The sequence below is a fragment of the Gymnoscopelus microlampas genome, assembly GCF_963454915.1.
Source record: "Gymnoscopelus microlampas genome assembly, chromosome: 1".
Taxonomy (NCBI): Eukaryota; Metazoa; Chordata; class Actinopteri; order Myctophiformes; family Myctophidae; genus Gymnoscopelus; species Gymnoscopelus microlampas.
The window spans coordinates 7,766,271-7,783,355 of NC_139962.1; the positions used below are offsets into that span (position 1 = coordinate 7,766,271).

Consider the following 17,085-nt stretch of genomic DNA (forward strand, 5'->3'; position numbering starts at 1 on the left):
AGTAAATTACAGAATTTATTTGTGCTGTATTAATGTGTTCATGGGTTTCTTCCACAATGGGTTAAGGAAGACACTGGGAGTATCATAATCATCATTATCATTAATAATTAAAGACAATGTTCCTTCACCATGGTTCATCGTGGTTGACCAGCTGAGGCATATATCCAAATAAACTTATTGTAAAATACAAAGAACATGAATTATCATTGAATTTCTGCTTCTACGTCTTGGTGGCACCACGGCCCATGATGGACTTCTTAGTGTTTTTCTCAGGTTTCAAAAGGATTATATAACACTTTGGTCCAAACAGCGCCACCAAAAGGCCAAAACTCGATGCTAAAATAGCAAATACTTCCACTACATCTGCATATTTGCCTGGAGAGCTGATATATGCTGGGATGAAGGCTATCCACACGGCACAGAAGATCAACATGCTGAAAGTGATGAACTTGGCTTCATTGAAGTTGTCTGGAAGATTCCTTGCCATGAATGCTAGGACGAAGCTGAGGAGTGCCAGTAAACCAATGTAACCTAGTAAGACAGCAAAACCAACTGCTGATCCCACTTCACACTCATAAACTTCTCTTAATCTTATCACTGTGGTATTGTGTGTTTTTATGAGGACTTGGTGAGGCAGACACAAGCCAGGCTGTGCAGATTATTGCCTGGATGGAAGTAAGAGCCAGAACTGTTCCTCTCTGCTGCATGGCACCGAAACACTTCATAATGTCTGCGCCACCAGGCTTGGAGGCCTTGAACACGGCCAACACCACCATAGTCTTTACCAGGATACACGAGACACACAGCACAAAGCTGATCCCAAATACTGCATGCCTCAGCTGACAAGTACAGAGTCTGGGACGACCAATGAACAGAAGTGAGCACAAGAAACACAGTTTGAGTGACATCAAAAGTTGGAAGCTGAGTTCTGAGTTGTTGGCGCGTACCATGGGCGTGTCCCGATGATAGATGAAGATTCCCAGGACAATGGCACAGATAAGTGTGCCTAACAATGAGATGGTTGTCAAGGAGATACCCAGGCCCTCATGGTAGGAGAGGAACTCCATGCTCTTTAGGGACACAGTTGTCACGCTGGGGACTGGACCAGAAGTCCTCTGGACAACTGGTGCACTCTGTAGAGTCTAACAAAGTGTGAAAGGTTAAAGAGAGAGAGATAAGTAAAGTATTTTCCTAAAGATATCCTACATTGCTACATCCTACTATCCTACTATTAGTGCAGCAGGAAATGTTTGCTTCACCGGTGGGTGCTGGCGATGCCTTTCGCTACTTTACCACTTCTTCAGCAGCCATTGTTTCAATATGTTGCCAGTCTTTCCACGATAGTATAGTCTTCTTTCACGTTTACCCCTCCAAGGTTGGCACCAAAGTGCTAAAGCACTTAACACATTGCCTGCCAAAAGACAATCTTGTTCTCAGAAATTACACTAGAGGGCACTCTTCCCTAACGTATGGATGATCCTTTGACTCTGAGAGAATCATAGAAGCAGAGATGACGTCATCATAGAAGTAGAGATTACGTCATCCTAAAAACAGTCAGTCCCTCCACTCCCATGTTATCGGATGTAGAAAAACACATCTTTTTTTGGGTGAAACCGGGCCATATTCAACTGCCGATTACAACAGAATGGACGATCGCGGTAAAAAATCACACCCTGTGTGAAGGTAGCGGCGCCTTTGAATACATTATGTCATCGATATGTGTTTATAATGTGTTTATAGCCATGTGTCATGTGAAGCTTGACCAATCACTTTGTTGACGGGTCTGACCAATCAGAGCGTCGACGACAGATAAAGTTAAATTGAGGATCTAACTTTAAATAACTTACCTAGAAGGAGACTTTAGCCAAATAAAAATATATACAAAAAAAAACATGAGGAAATAAAAAATAAACCTTGACATCATAGTGATGTCATGAATAGTCCCCTTGCCTGACAAATCACAACCTTGACGGGCCTGACCAATCAGAACCTTGACGGGCCTGACCAATCAGAACCTTAACGGACTCTTGGATTCTCGATCGTCTCTATCAAACCATTCTGTCATTACGGATGACTGGGTCCCGAACTCAGACTTTTCTATACATTCACCCTTCATCTGTTCTTGTATCTTTCTCTTTCTATTCGTCATATTAACTTTAAATAACTTACCTAGACGGAGACTTTAGCCAAATGAATAATAAGATGAAGTCATTGTCATCGTTTATATAGACATCGAATTCTATATTCATGACATCATAGTGATGTCATGAATAGTGACCAATCACAACTTTGGCGCACCTGACCAATCAGAACGTTGACGCACCTGACCAATCAGAACGTTGGCGCACCTGACCAATCAGAACGTTGACGCAAAAGCCAGGCATAGAGGGCTAATATCCGCTCTATACCTAAAGGTATAGAGCGGCTAGCGCCGCTAAAAACATGTTTGTTCGGGTGCATAGACGAGACCCTACATTGTGGCTTCCGTGGCTCTCAGTGGATCGTCAAAATAAGGTAAAAAAACGCTGGCAAGGTGGATTAATTAATTAATTAATTCCTGGCACTTAACACTCGCATGACGGCCGTCAGCCCATCCCCTACGCAGCCTGAGTTAAGATGAGAATGACCGTTCATTTCCTGCTATTCCAACGGCCAGTGTCTCCCCTCTGGCTCCAGACGATCCTGACAGCTTCTCCCCCGCGCTGCGGGGGACAGCGGGGATTCCATTGTCTTTTAAATGCCTATTAACATTTCAATTCCACTCGGCTCAGTGACCTCACATATATTGTCAGACTATATGCAGGCAGAACATTATAATATAGGCTAACTGGGAACGTGCATGTGTAACTTCACTAACTTGTAATAGTAACTGCAGATCATGTATATAAAATCTTTATATGAAAAGCGTATAAAACAGCATGATCTGTAGCGGTACATTAAACTCTTGAGTGAAACATGGATAGCCTATATGAGCCACTGAAGCCTCGGTCTAATTGTGTGACTGTCCCCAACTCTCCATTGTCCAAAACACATGGATATCTCTTGACAAACCAATATTATATTATATAAGTAAGCGTCTCCTCTGTAAGCGTCTCCTCTCCTCGCTGCAGTGCAACAAGTGAACACATCGGTATGTTTCATACATGTGCTCAATCCTGCTCTAGGCTACTTTTGCGCAAACTATCTGATCTACAAGCATAAAACAGTTGCTGCGTGACACGTTCTATGCTTGTAGATCACATCTGTTCGTGCAGCATTTTAAAAAGTGAAAGTCCTTGTGTTGCCAAATCTTGCGAGAGAAATTAGCAGCCAGGTCTATGAGAATTGTACTGCATGCGTTGTGTCTGTCTGAGTGTGTGTGGCTTATATGTGGCTAAATAAAAAACATTTGACTAATGCATTGTGTCGTTCATTTAAAAATAACATGTTGGTAATATTTTTATATTATTATTATTATAGTGTATAATAATATAATAATAATAATATTAATAATAATAGGCTCTTAATTTAACTATATATAATTAGGATCTGCTATTCTCAAAATATGTTTATACATTTTATACATTTGTAAACTTTTGAAATTGGAGAAATCAAGCCGATGTCTTTCCTTACAGATAGATAGCTCACAACGTGTCTTCATAGAAAGACGTGAAAAACAAGCCCAAAGTCGCTTATAATAAGCAGACATGGCAACAGAGAGAGAGAAGTATACACTGCTACACTATAAACAAATACGGAGCAGCTGCGCACAATGTTTAGATGAAATACAGCATTTAGAGGTTAGATTTATGGGAAAAACACAATTGTACTTTTTATTTCATTATTAGTATTGGCCTAAAGGAGAGAAGTCGCTTGGCCAATGCAAATCATCCATTAACTAGAATGGTCTGGGTGGTCTGGAGGTGTGAACGGCTCTTGCCTGGGGGAGAGAGGGGTGAGTCCGGTCAAAATAGACGAAAAATAACGTCAGAGATGGTATAATTATAGCTAATTTCATATTTAGAAAACGTTTCAGATTTAAAAAAAAAAAACAGAGATGATTTGAATCGTATATTTAGGAAAAGTCATGAAAGGGGAACTTCCTCAGAGCTTCATGAGAGAAGATAATCCACTTTAAATTCTCAAAATCGGTCAGATTGACCGGTTAGTCACGCAAGTGTTAAAGTCCTTCCATTAAGCCAGTACTGGTAGCTGGCTCAGGAGCCTGAGCCAAATCGTTAAAGAGTGCATCGGTTACATCCGGGTCAAATGTTTTGCTTTTGGACACGTTTGAACGAAAGGAGAGCCCGGACTGTTGGTATATCGATCTGAAAGCTTAAAGCTTATTTTTTTACTGATTGATTGGTTGATTGATTGAATACTTTATAAACAGTTTGCAAAAAAAGCACAGAAAGTACAGGTCTATACAAAAGGATGCTAAAAGGATTAAACCCAAGAAAGTCTTGTTTCCATTTGGGTCCTGTGTATTCAATTCATTGAAACATTTAATGACAGACAACAATACACAATACTATGCAAAAACATCATGAACAAGTATTAATCAAAAAAATATATATGTTCAGTAAACAGTTCGGGGGCATTTCTGGTGATAGGCTTGGACTTTTTACAGCTTTACAACTTTCATATAGCTCTAGATATGAAGTGACAGTTACAGTCCCAAGTCTCTAGTCTTCTAGTAGTGTGGGTGTGGAACTAGTAATGTAAACCTACCAGTCTGATTGCTGATCTCTCCCTCAGAACAAGCAATGCAGTCAAAGCAGCAGACAGGTTCTCCTTTCCTTCTGGCCACACGGGTTCCAGGAGAACAGCTCTCACTGCACACTGACCGAGGAGGCTGTAGAGGAAAGTAACAGCGATCAGTTTCAGTCTAAACTCAATTACATTCACATCATGAGCTCTACATGAGTGATTTTAGAAAGCTGAAATTACCTTTTTGGATTCAAAGTTCCAGGAGATTCTGTCTTCATCAAGGATGAATTCTTCATCTCCGGAGGCTGACTTCCTGACCACACCTACATTGTGAATCTTTGTGCTTCCATCAGGAAGCCACGCCCAGTTCATTATATCAAAGATTGGTAAAGCATTACCATTCTCATCGAATGATACACGATCACCAACAGATGTGGTGAAGTTGACCTTTTCCAGGTAATAGAGAAGCTAGGAATAGTGATGAGCAGAATCATGAAGAGAAAGAGACTTCTAAAAACAACTTAAGGGCCCTATTTTGCACCCAAGTCATGCTACCCACTATTTGAGGATTTAGCATTGCACAAGGGCCGAGTTGCTATCTTCCGCCACCAGCCTTATCACTAAAACACCTGCGCTACCCCTTACATCATGCATAGGTGTGGTTTGGGTGTTACATTAATAAAACCAATTAGCGTGCCAGGTGACATCTCGTCATTGCACGCACAGGGTTGTCGTAGTAGAGGGGTAAATATAATATCCGCACAGAGTAATCCCTCGCACAGCTGTGGCCGTTTGAATCCAGCTTGTTTACGCCGTAAAGCAAGAGGAACGGAGATATTGGCATTTTTCCACAGTAAATAAACAGGAAGTAAACAAGCCATTTTTGTTTTGCTTCCGGGTCAATTCCGGGTCTGACGTAATCTGGCAGTGAAAGCATCATTCATACAGTTGACAACAGCGCCATCTGATGGAAAACCACTGAAAACACAAAATCTTGTCTTTCTCGTCGACGGCACGCTGAGCCTTAGCAGAATCCGATGAGAAGTCTCTGAGTCTTTTATATACAGATTTATCACTCACACATTGCTGGTTATAGAAAACTTAACATTACAGCAATTGCTTGTGTTCTAGATCATTTAAACTGAATGGTCTGGTGTGGTTGTAGCAAACTCAGATCAAATGACATTGTATTTGTCTCGCCCCAAAACACGTTTGTCCGGGGTCAAATCCAGCGAGCTCGGGATGGTTGCCACCAGGTATTCGTAAGCGTATCCTCAGTAAAACTATGACTAAACCATGTAAGTATCACCCACATGTTACTGATTATAGACAATGTTATTTTATTGCAATCCGTTCTTTATTTCCTGTGTAATGGATTAATCCAACTGAAGTGTGTGGTTTGGAGCAAATGGCACTGCGCAGCGCAAATCATTGTCTTTGAATAGACTCAAATCTTATATGAACACAATTGACACAAGGAATTGACACTCTCACCTCTGCTGATTATAGGAAAATTAGAATCACAGAGATTCGTTGAGAATTAGGAGTAAGGAAAACTTCTGAATGTTGTGTGACTCTTGTATATTGAAGAGAGCCATGACCACATTTCTAGGCAAGACGACACTGCAGTATTTTATTTCAAAGACCACCTCCAGATGAACATATAATTACCACCTGTACCCTATAAAGACCACCTTCATTGCTTCTCCCCCTCTGTGTTCTTATTGGATGGGGTTTAAACAGCCATGACTCCAGTTCCCAGCATGCTAAACACCCCAAACTTGGTTAGGTGCTCTAAGACAGCTAAGCAATTACAGGCTGTAATTGTTTAAGCCCCGCCCTCTCTTTGTTCCAATTGGCTGGGCTTAAAATAGCTATAACTCTTGTTCCCAGTATGCTAAATACTTCAAACTTAGAGGGTGGTCCCACAGACTTCCAATTTCATAAAACATGACCACTACTGTTTTTTCCTTGTTATTTCCGGTTTGTTGGGTTGCCTAGAGATTTCACCCACACACTCTCTGAGGGGTGTGGAGTTCAATGGTGCAACCCGATAGTGGATCTGTTCACTTCCAGTTTTACCAAGGTATATGTAAAGAAGTTAGGGTCATCTACGTCATTCTCGCTATATCATGCAATTCCAGCTGGCAGATTCGTCGCACCATGGGAGCCAGACTGCAGCCGTGAGTTCAGTGGAATGCATTGGAGTTAATGAGAGCCCGGTGGATCAGCTCATGAACAAAATATTTTTCTGAATGACTGGGACCTTTGCAAAGTAAATGCTTCTGGAAAATAAAAGAAGACATATCACACATTGTTGTCTCCGCCAGGCCGTAAGGCATGGCGAGAGAGTATGTTTTACCCTCCGTCCGTGTGTCCGTCCGTGTGTCCGTGTGTCCGTCCGTCCGTCCGTGTGTTACCACCAAATCTCCGGCACCGTTGGCCCGGTCGCTGCGAAACTGTGCACACACACTCCCTGGATGCCAATTCAGAACCTCTGCCTCAAATTTTTCACATGGGCCTGTTATAGCGCCACCAGGAGGCCGATTTGTGCAAAACCCATTTTTTTCACATTATTCCTACAGTTTTTAACCAAACGTCATGCAAATCGGTACACAGTAACTCTATAGTCATGTGATCAACCCTGATCTGTCCGATTTCCCATATTCCATCCTTATTGGTTAAGGTTGCCATCCAAAGTTTGCAGGATTGGTCCGTTTTGAACAAACTGCCTCAAACCATGAACGCAGCGTGCGATTTCCATGAAATTTCACACGCACATTCCCACTAGGCCGAGGAAGAAATGCCACCCTTTTCACATTGGCCTGTTATAGCGCCACCAGCAGGTCTAATTTAGCAAAACACATTTTTGGAACAAAATGCTTCAAATCATGAATGCAGTGTCCGATTGCCGTTAACGACCTAAGAATAAATGGCACCCTTTTCACATTGGCCTACTATAGCGCCACCAGGAGGCCACAATAACGTATCTGACCTGGCGGAGACCTGTGCTCCGAGGAGCACTTTATCTAGTTTTCTGCTGTGTTGCTTTTCGATGTGTCCACTGTATACGTTTATTGAGCTATCTAAAGAGCACAAAGTACGCGATACTGCCGAGACAGAAACCAGTGTTGCCATGTCCACTAATTATAAGCGACTTTGGGCTTATTTTTCTGTGAAGTTGCTTGTAAATATTGGTAGTTCCGGGTTGCGGTTTCATGGGCTTTTTTCTAAAGTGTAGTTGATAGTTGTAGTTATTTGGACTTGGGCTTCACAAATTTTAAATTATTTTAACCAATGGTTCTCAATTATGTTTATGTCATGGACCCTCAAATGAATATGTATTTGTCCCAAACCCCCATCTGAAAATGTTTTGTGCCATGGAGCCCCGTATCAGATTTGTGTTGTTAGTGTTTCAAAAATCCTCAATATTTCACATTTTACTTCAAGATTTTATTTTAAATATCAGATCTACAAGCTCACAACGCATTGTGAGCTTGGAGCTGTAGATCGGCTATTTTCAATAAGGATAAGGATAATTCCTTTTAACAGGTCGTTCATGAAAGTCCTTGCGGTCTTGTTTCCAATGAGAACCTGTGAGCAATTAGGGGTTAAGAGTCTTGCTCAGGGACAAATTTAATTTCATCGACACATATGCTGGCCTGGCCTGGAATCGAACCTGGGGCAACCAGGGCCTCTGGCTCCCTAGACGGGCTCACTAACCACTCAGCTATGGCCGCCCCTAAAACCAATATATACAGTAAAGGTTTAAAGTGCTCATAAAAGTGCTTAAAGTGCTCATATATATATAGTTTGGGAAAACGTTGAAGACCCCTGGCACCCGGTGCTTCTTTTGGGCTTGTTTTCCTAGACCTGGTTGCTTATTTCTCTCACACAATCTGGCAACGCTGCCAGAGACGATTTTTATACAGTCTATGGACGATATATGCCGCTGTTTAGATGCCTCAATAAAATTATACTGTGTGCTAAAAAAAATCCGAATTGATTGGATAAAAACCTGTGATATGTCTTCTTTTATATTCCTGAACCGATTATCTGACATAAGGACACAATTGTTCAGAAATAGTGTTTGTTCACAAGCTGGTCCAGCTGGCTGCCATAGACTTCATTGTATTTCACCAAACTTCCTGTTCCAGTTTTGGCTCCCATGCGCATCAATGGCGTCTGCCATGCAAGCAATGGCGTCTGCCCGCCCCCTAGGCCGTCCATTCCTTCTTTTCTAATTTCCTTGAGTTTTACCAGGAAGTGGTCGTAGACCCCTACCTCCTGAACATAAGGTTGCACAGGTATGATAGTGGACTTGGGTGCTGCAAGTGCATTGCTGCTCGGAAGCAGTGTTATATTAGTGTTAAGCAGTGCTTAACACTTCAAATGTCCATACTTCGGTGACCATTGCTCTTTTCAGCGCAACATGGACTAGGTTTGAAGGCCACGTGGCGGCCTGAAAATCTAGTTCTTGAATCCAGAATGCAGAATCTTGAATCCAACTAGAAACAATTTAAAGGTTAACTGAATTAGTATCCCACCTGCCATGGCTGTATTGTCTGCAAACTGGCACAGCTGTGCCCAGTGAAAGGCCCTCTTCCTGGCACACATTGCAACATGTCATGGAGGGCATGGGCCAGAGCATACACAGCCTTGTATATATTATAGTCTCCCCTGAGGTCAGACACATCCAACAGGTTAGTTTCTGCTGTTCCTAGGTCCTCTTGTCCAGTACACACCCTTCCACCAGCATCCACCGACTCTGACGGAAGGGGTGCAAATTTACACTGAAATGTTTGCTCCCAAAACTGCCTTACCTGAAGAAACAATGAATGGACAATTAGAAACTAGAATACTTGCAATTCTTGGAAATTGCAAAGTGTGATTGCGCCGACTCGAGTCGCGGCCGCCGGAACGCAAGTAATACGCTGGGAAGAATACTGTCTGAGGCCGTGCGACGTGCGATTCGAATTCGGTGCCCAATCGGATCCTGCGTTCGTGATACGTGGCGTTTTGATTTTAAGAAATAGGCCCCTCCCACTGAAGAAATAGGCCCCTCCCACACATTTTTACCGGCCAATCATATTGTCCCCTCACTCCTGAGATCACTTGCATTCATTTTGAGAGGACTGATCCCCCCAAAAATCATGTTTTTGCATCTAACTGTTACATTTTGCGCATTTCTGGGGCCCCCTATGGGTCAACGTGGAAATGCTTAAAAGGATTTGTTGAGTACGCCACCCTTGACATGCGTTTCAGATTTGGGATTGACTGGACGTTTTGTTCGTGATTTTTAGCATTTTTTGTAAAAGAGGCCCCTCCCACTAACTTTTGAAGCCAATTACGGACGAACGGTACGGACTATCAAAATTCTGTTTGGATTTGTTTATCGCATGGGTTCGGAGATCATGTGTACCGATTTTACAGTAAAGGTACAGTACAGTAAAATCATCGTTTTCGCCGGCAAGGGGACCAGAGACCGATGAATTAATGAATGAATTCCTGGCAGTGAAAGAGTGAACAAATTAAACAAAATACGCACTATGTTATCTTCATGGTTGTTGTCAGGGTCATTGTCAGGATGTATTTTTAACAAAAAGTCCTTGAGACCCGGTATCTCGCCACGACGAATGGCAAAACCCAGGGTGCCTCTCAGGTAGGGCAGGTAGTGAGGAGCCTGGAGATATCGGTCTCCCCACCAACCTGAAGTGGCAGGTAAGATCCATAGCCGACCTGTCACATTCTGCTTTACCACCTGTTGAATGTTTTGAAAAAAAGGAGGAAAAAAACAGGATGCCTGTCCTTCAATACATTCTCATTTTAGATTACTAATCCCTAAATTGCCATGTATCACAACACAAACCTCCTCCATGACATTATATATATATCTCCCATATCCAAATAGAATGACCACAAGAGCTGTGGACGTCTTCATCACAGTGACAATCCTCTGGAGTTTGGCCAGGTCATTGTTATAGGGCAGAGCCTCTGAATAAGCCACACAACCCAGACCAGACTGGTCCAGGTCAGACTGGAGTATTAGGGCAGCATCACGGCCCCCATCATCATCACTAAACAACAGTCCTACCCAGGTCCACTCAAACCACCTCATCGTCTGGAGTATAGCTCGCACCTGATTGGTTAAAGAATGGAGGGATAAGCGTTTAGGTTAGATTATTCACATGGTGGTAAATCAGTGTGTGGAACATGAACTACTAGATACCAACATGTCTATTTTGTGTACAAGTTCACCTGGAAGACAAAACTTGGTATTGTTCTAAAGAAGGATGGGAACTGAGTCAGGTCACTGAGACAGGAGCAAGAAGCATAGTAACTTATCTGGAAAAAAAAAAGACAAAGCACAAGATCGTGGGTGTTCAACAGTAGATTTGTTTTTCTTTTATATGAACCAATTGAACCCTAGCATCCCTTTTCTGTGGGAAACATTTGCCAAAAAAGGAAAAGGGGAGAAATATAAGTTGCATTTAGCTTCAAACAAGCAGTGACTGCCTTTGCCCGTTGGAATCTCATTCCAGAAAGCAAGTGGAATACAATGTGCTGTTTGAACACAAACACTCTGCCCTACCCTATGATCACAATGCAGACTGAATACATCTGTGTATCCTTCAGCACCATGGACAGAGACACTGTCACAAAACAACACGTTTTAACCCCTAATGAATTACTAGGCTACACATTGTTGCTTTCCATTTTCAATTCAAACTAACAAAAATAAATAATAGAAAAATTAGCAGAACCCACAAGCTTACAACGTGTCAAACTGTGATGCGTTGTGACCTTGTTAATCGGCTATGTTTGCTACTTTGGTCTAACACTGTAGTATGATGAAATAGGGTATTCATAAAAAATAAAACATATATAGAAATATGGAGACACAAGGTTTCTTTCTGAAAGCAACGATTATGTCTTTCAAACTGCAAAAAGACCAAATATATTATTTATCATATTTTAGATTTGCAAATAGCCAAGTAAGCAACATTGAGCATGTACAGTATTCAATAGGCCAGGGCAAAAAGGGGATTCAAGTAGAAAACTTACCATGGGCACTCTGTACAAACCTAACATTCTAGAGATGGCAATAGAACTTTTTGAGGTAGCAGGACCCACAATTCCGATCACTTGAGGAGACCCGACACAGCTCTCATCCAGTGTAAACTGCTCCTCTCTCCCACTGATCAGTGACATCGCTGCACGGACTGCAACTCCAAGCGTGTGACAGGTGTCATAGAGACTGTATCCCAGAGTCACATTGGGCAGCAGGCTGGGGTTTCTGTTGATCTCATTGATGGCAAAAGCAACGATCTGGGCCGCTTTGAACCCACTAAAACTAACACACAAAATTACACTGTAACCTTGAATATCATTGCTGTCAAAAAACATGTATCTCCATATTGAAAGTTTTATGTTATTGTTTAATAAATGAATGCCTTACTTTGTCTTACTACAGGGTCACACAGACATTGGACCACAGCGCCTTGTGAGCTTGTGGATCATCTAATTTAGGTATTTTTTAAAAAGTAATTTACAAGGTTTCCACCCGACAGCGACTATGTACATTTATAGAAATATACAATTCCACTAATCCTGGTTCTATTTATCGAACCATGGTCAGTGTTCTCTTGCTTGCTAGTTGTGATACTCACTGACTGCAAGAGGGCTCCTGTTGCTTGGAGGTAAAAGACAGCTCAGGGAACACAGAGGAGACGTGTAAGGGACTCAAAACACCCAGAAGCACATCTCCAGCCTTGTACAATCTGTTGAGATTAAACTGTGCCTGTAACTCACAAGAAGAGGAAGATGAGGAAGACAAAGGAGAGAAGGAAGAGAACAATATCAAGTATGAAAACAGGTGTATGTCTAGAGAAACCCTCATGACTGTCCTCCTCTGTCTAACACACCCCTCCCTTCTCTAAATCCATTGTCTAGTTGGTAAGTTTTATACACAGTGCTGTGCCATCCCCTGTGCCACCTTATGGCATCACGTAATCTCTTACAACACCCATCTGGGCAGAGACAGAAGTAGAGGCAGGGCTTAACATAGGCCTACAGTAACAATACTTACATTTTTGGAGTTCTATTTGTTTTTGCAAGCACATGACTTTTAGGGCTACTACATTTAGTGTTGAGGAAAGGCTTTCGCACACCTAGAGTAAAAGCTTAAGAGCAGGTGCATAGGTGAACAAGTGCACATCAATAATAAAATAATACGGCCGCATACGCACACTGCCGAACGGCACGGTACAGGAGCACATTTATTGAAGGAGGCGCAACATTTCGGTCACACAAATAGAAATATTGGACTTTTGACTCCACTACATTTCTGGGAAGAGACCCAAACTACAAAACATATATTATGAATTAACCACTTCAGCCCCATTTTCAGATTGTTCTACCTTTGTATATACTTTCTCAAAAAAATACTTTTGATAAATGTTCTGAATTTCAATGCACCAATGCATTAATATTAAAAAGAAAACATACTTTGTACTTTTGAATACTTTTTTATTGACTTGAGTATACTCTGTCCACCACTCTCCACAACCCCTCCAGCACCACCCACCCATACCACCCATGTCAATATGCACAACTTGAAATATTATCTCTTGGCCTTAACCCTGTACGTAATCTTTTGATGCGATGCGAGAGTACGGTCTAGCCAACACCAACTCGGGACTCCTGAATCGCTGCCCTCCACGCTCTCCTATCTAACAGGGTCAGGATCTCTACAGTGTTGTTAGCTAAGCTGTCGCACCGCAGTGCATCTATGTAGGTTGTTCCGCTTCTTGTCTTTCCTGGCTTTGCCCTGGGTTGGCTCCCATAGTGTCAGTTTCCTCGCCACTAGCTCCGGGTGCCTGACGCAGTACCCTGCCAACCTCATCCTTCTCTCTCTGACCTCGTCTGTGACCCCGTGGCAGGTCCCCAGAGAGGACCACATTTCTGATGTGGTCCATCCATGTGACACCTAGTGCCGTAGTCGTTAAATAAAGTGACTTGTTCCTGACAAACGGATATGGACATGACTGACACCATACTGACCAGAGCCACTGGGTTACTAAGAGTTGCCTCAATGAGGGGTCAGAAACACTACAGGTCACATATTACCGTCATGTGGTTCACGTAGCTCTAAATAGTTACAAGGGGATGATTTGAATCCATTGTTTTCTTTGGGAGCACCTGTTTTGCTAGGGGAACATTTTCTCTCCGTCTGCCATGTTTTCACACACCACATGTATACCCTACCAACAGTCAAGCAAAAAGTGTGACTCCTTACCCTCCTTCAAAACCCCCATAAAAGAGCACCTATCTGCAATTTGTAACTGGTCCCTGTAATAAAGTCTAAGCTTAACACCAGAAAACTCCCCCCTGCCCGCCCGACCCCCCAACTGTTTACTCTACTTTCTGTTTTATTGCTGCTAGTGTTGATTATACACAGGACCACAATGGCAACAAGCCCTTAGGGCTTTTTGTGTTATCCTTTTATCACCTTTTGTATAATCGTACCACTGTACTTTTTTGCATTTTTTTTTGCAAATAGTTAATAAAGTATTCAATCATTCAATCAATCAATCAATCCCTCCCTGACATAATGTTTTCTTAAACTTAATTGTACAGTATATTTCTAAGTGAATCACTCAGTTACACCAGCATTGGTGTAACCAGCACCACGGTGAATACGTTTGTGTTTAATGGTGAAACTATAAGGCAGAGAGTGTTGATCCCAAATTGTTCAACATCTGTACGTCCACAGATCGGGCTCCAGACCAACTAGAGGCCCTAGATTTACAGCAAGACCAAATCATTAATCTGGTGTTTGCAGGTGCTCTGGAAAACTTTTCTCCACGTTCACCCTCTGAAAGGAATACCAAAACGCTCGCCCAAAACACAGTCGCCCCGGGCGCAAATCCGGTGACCTCGGAACAGTCTCTACCTGGTATTCCTAAACGTAACCTCAGTAAACTATGCCTGAACCTAACCCTATTCCTAAACTTAACCTCAGTAAACTATGCCTAACCCTAAACATATTTCTAACCTTATCCTCTGTAAAACAAATACAACAATACAAAAAACTCCCCAGCGTGCGGTCGGCAGAAAAAATGGGGCCGAGCCTCTTTTGGGGTGAGTTTTCTGGTTACCTCTGAAAGGTCTACAGGCGCTAAAATCCTCAGACTCTTTTGATGAGGAATTGATCATTTCAGGCAAACCTTCGTCCAGTGGTTCTTGAATTCGTTTTACAGAGGTTAAGGTCAGGAATGAGGTTAGGTTTAGGCACAGTTTTACAGAGGTTAAGGTTAGGAATGTTTAGGCATAGTTTTACTGAGGTTACCTTTTGGAATACCTGGTAGCGACCGTTCCGAGGTCGCCAGATTTGACTGGGGGCAAGCGTGTTTTGGGGCGAGAGTTCTTGCATTCCTCACTACGCATCTCGTATAGCCTATGGAAGCACGTCCTCATCTCATAACAAATCCATGGGGTTTAAAAGACCCTGAGAGATTCGCAACCTGAGCCCACTTGTTCAACATAAATTGTATTATTCTAATCACATTGCACCAATGTTACGTGACTGGAACGAGAGAGCTATTGTAACACACGCACACACGTGTACACACTGTTCTGTTCACTACTCTCGCTCTCTTCTCTCTGCACCTCGACCAGCAAGCTGGGCACTTGACCTAGAACCTTGACCTTGCCGTCATAATGAAAAGGGGTAGTAGGGTACTTCTGTATGTTGTTCTCCTCATCCACTTTAGTCGTGCTCTGCTTAGCAATAAATCTCTAATCAATGTACATAATTATGAATTAATATTACAAACATTATTACAATGTAGTCACAAATTGATGTTACAAACGTTTGAAACACCTTACAATAACCTGAATGCACATACATGTTTTAAATGGACTGATTTTAACCACTTCTCAAATCCTCTATATTTAGTAAAACAGACCTGATTTGCAACTGTACTCGGTAGGCCTACGCTCTTTGTTTCCCACTCAACGGGAAACTTTATCCTGTTAAAGTTTCCCATTAAATGTTTTTGTTTAGATTTTTTGTGTAGATCTGCCATTTTTGGATAATTATTACTGAGAAAAGGGTGTGAATAGTCAGCCAATCACAGTACAGGGAAAGACAAATTCCCAACCCCACTTATAGGAGCGGCTACACTGCTCAAAAATATTATTAAACTAGAAATTGTGCTCTTCGGAGCACAGGTCTCCGCCAGTACTGTTCCTGATTAATCCTGTCTTATCTCACTTCAAAAGATATAAATGATCTTTTGAAGTGACACACCTATTTATAGGCCTCTATTTCATCATGCGTCTCGCTAGCCAATCAAAGCACACCCTTTCAACATATTGTCACGTGTCACGTGAAGCTTGACCAATGTTAGCTTGGTGGACACACGGAAGGACGAGAACGAAAACATAGTCTCCTGGCGGAGACAATGACGAATTACTGTGTATAAGTGAAAACACATGTAGTAAATGTGTGTTTGTGTGTTATACAGATATTTACTGTGAAAGAACAATACATGATTGTGTCATGTTTTCAAGTTACATTATTACATGATATTTAATTGGTGTTATTGTAATGGCCTCTAAGGCCTGGGTTAATTAAATAACAACACTGTGTGTGTGTGTGTGTGTGTGTGTGTGTGTGTGTGTGTGTGTGTGTGGGGGGGGGGGGGGGGGGGGTCCCTGGCTCCAGAGGCTCGACCCTGGCCGGGAGCCACCGCCCCTGGGCACGGAGGTGGGCCGGGGACCCCTGGGGGATCATAGACCGGGGACAGCGCCGGCGGCGGTATTGCGCCCCACGACAACAGGCTTTTCCATGCTTTTCCGGGCTTGTGGATCTGCTCTTTTTCCACCCTTTTTGAGCCCGGATTTCGGAACAGCGGGTCGTCGGAGCCGCGCCACGTTGCCCTTTTTGAGGTACAAGGACCCACAATTCCGATCACTGGAGGAGACCTGACAGAGCTCTCATCCAGTGTAAACTGCTCCTCTCTCCCACTGATCAGTGACATCGCTGCACGGAATCCAACTCCAATCGTGACACATGTATCATAGATACTGTATCCCAGAGTCACATTGGGCAGCAGGCTGGGGTTTCTGTTGGTCTCATTGACGGCAAAAGCCATGGTCTGGGCCGCTCTGAACAATTGGATGCTAAAACTAAAACCATCATTACACTGTAACCTTGAATAACATTGCTGCCAGAAACCATATATATCCATATTGAAAGGTTTTATATTTTTGTTTAATAAATCAATGCCTTACTTTGTCTTACTACAGGGTCACATAGATGTATCGAACTAGCCGATCTACAAGCTCACAAGACATTGCACCACAACGCCTTGTGAGCTTGTGGATCGA

The 17,085-nt window shown here is 42.6% G+C and overlaps 1 pseudogene across 1 annotated transcript; it reads right to left on the reverse strand.

The window, feature by feature from the left end:
- Nucleotides 1–220: 220 nt before the first annotated feature.
- Nucleotides 221–16,850, reverse strand: LOC311042583 (extracellular calcium-sensing receptor-like; annotated as a pseudogene). Its single transcript has 11 exons — nt 16,430–16,850; nt 13,469–13,653; nt 12,360–12,490; nt 11,755–12,037; nt 10,948–11,034; nt 10,607–10,828; nt 10,234–10,450; nt 9,288–9,457; nt 4,930–5,157; nt 4,711–4,834; nt 221–1,142 (listed from the first exon to the last, which is right to left on the reverse strand). The product of its transcript is annotated as an extracellular calcium-sensing receptor-like (transcript).
- Nucleotides 16,851–17,085: the final 235 nt, after the last annotated feature.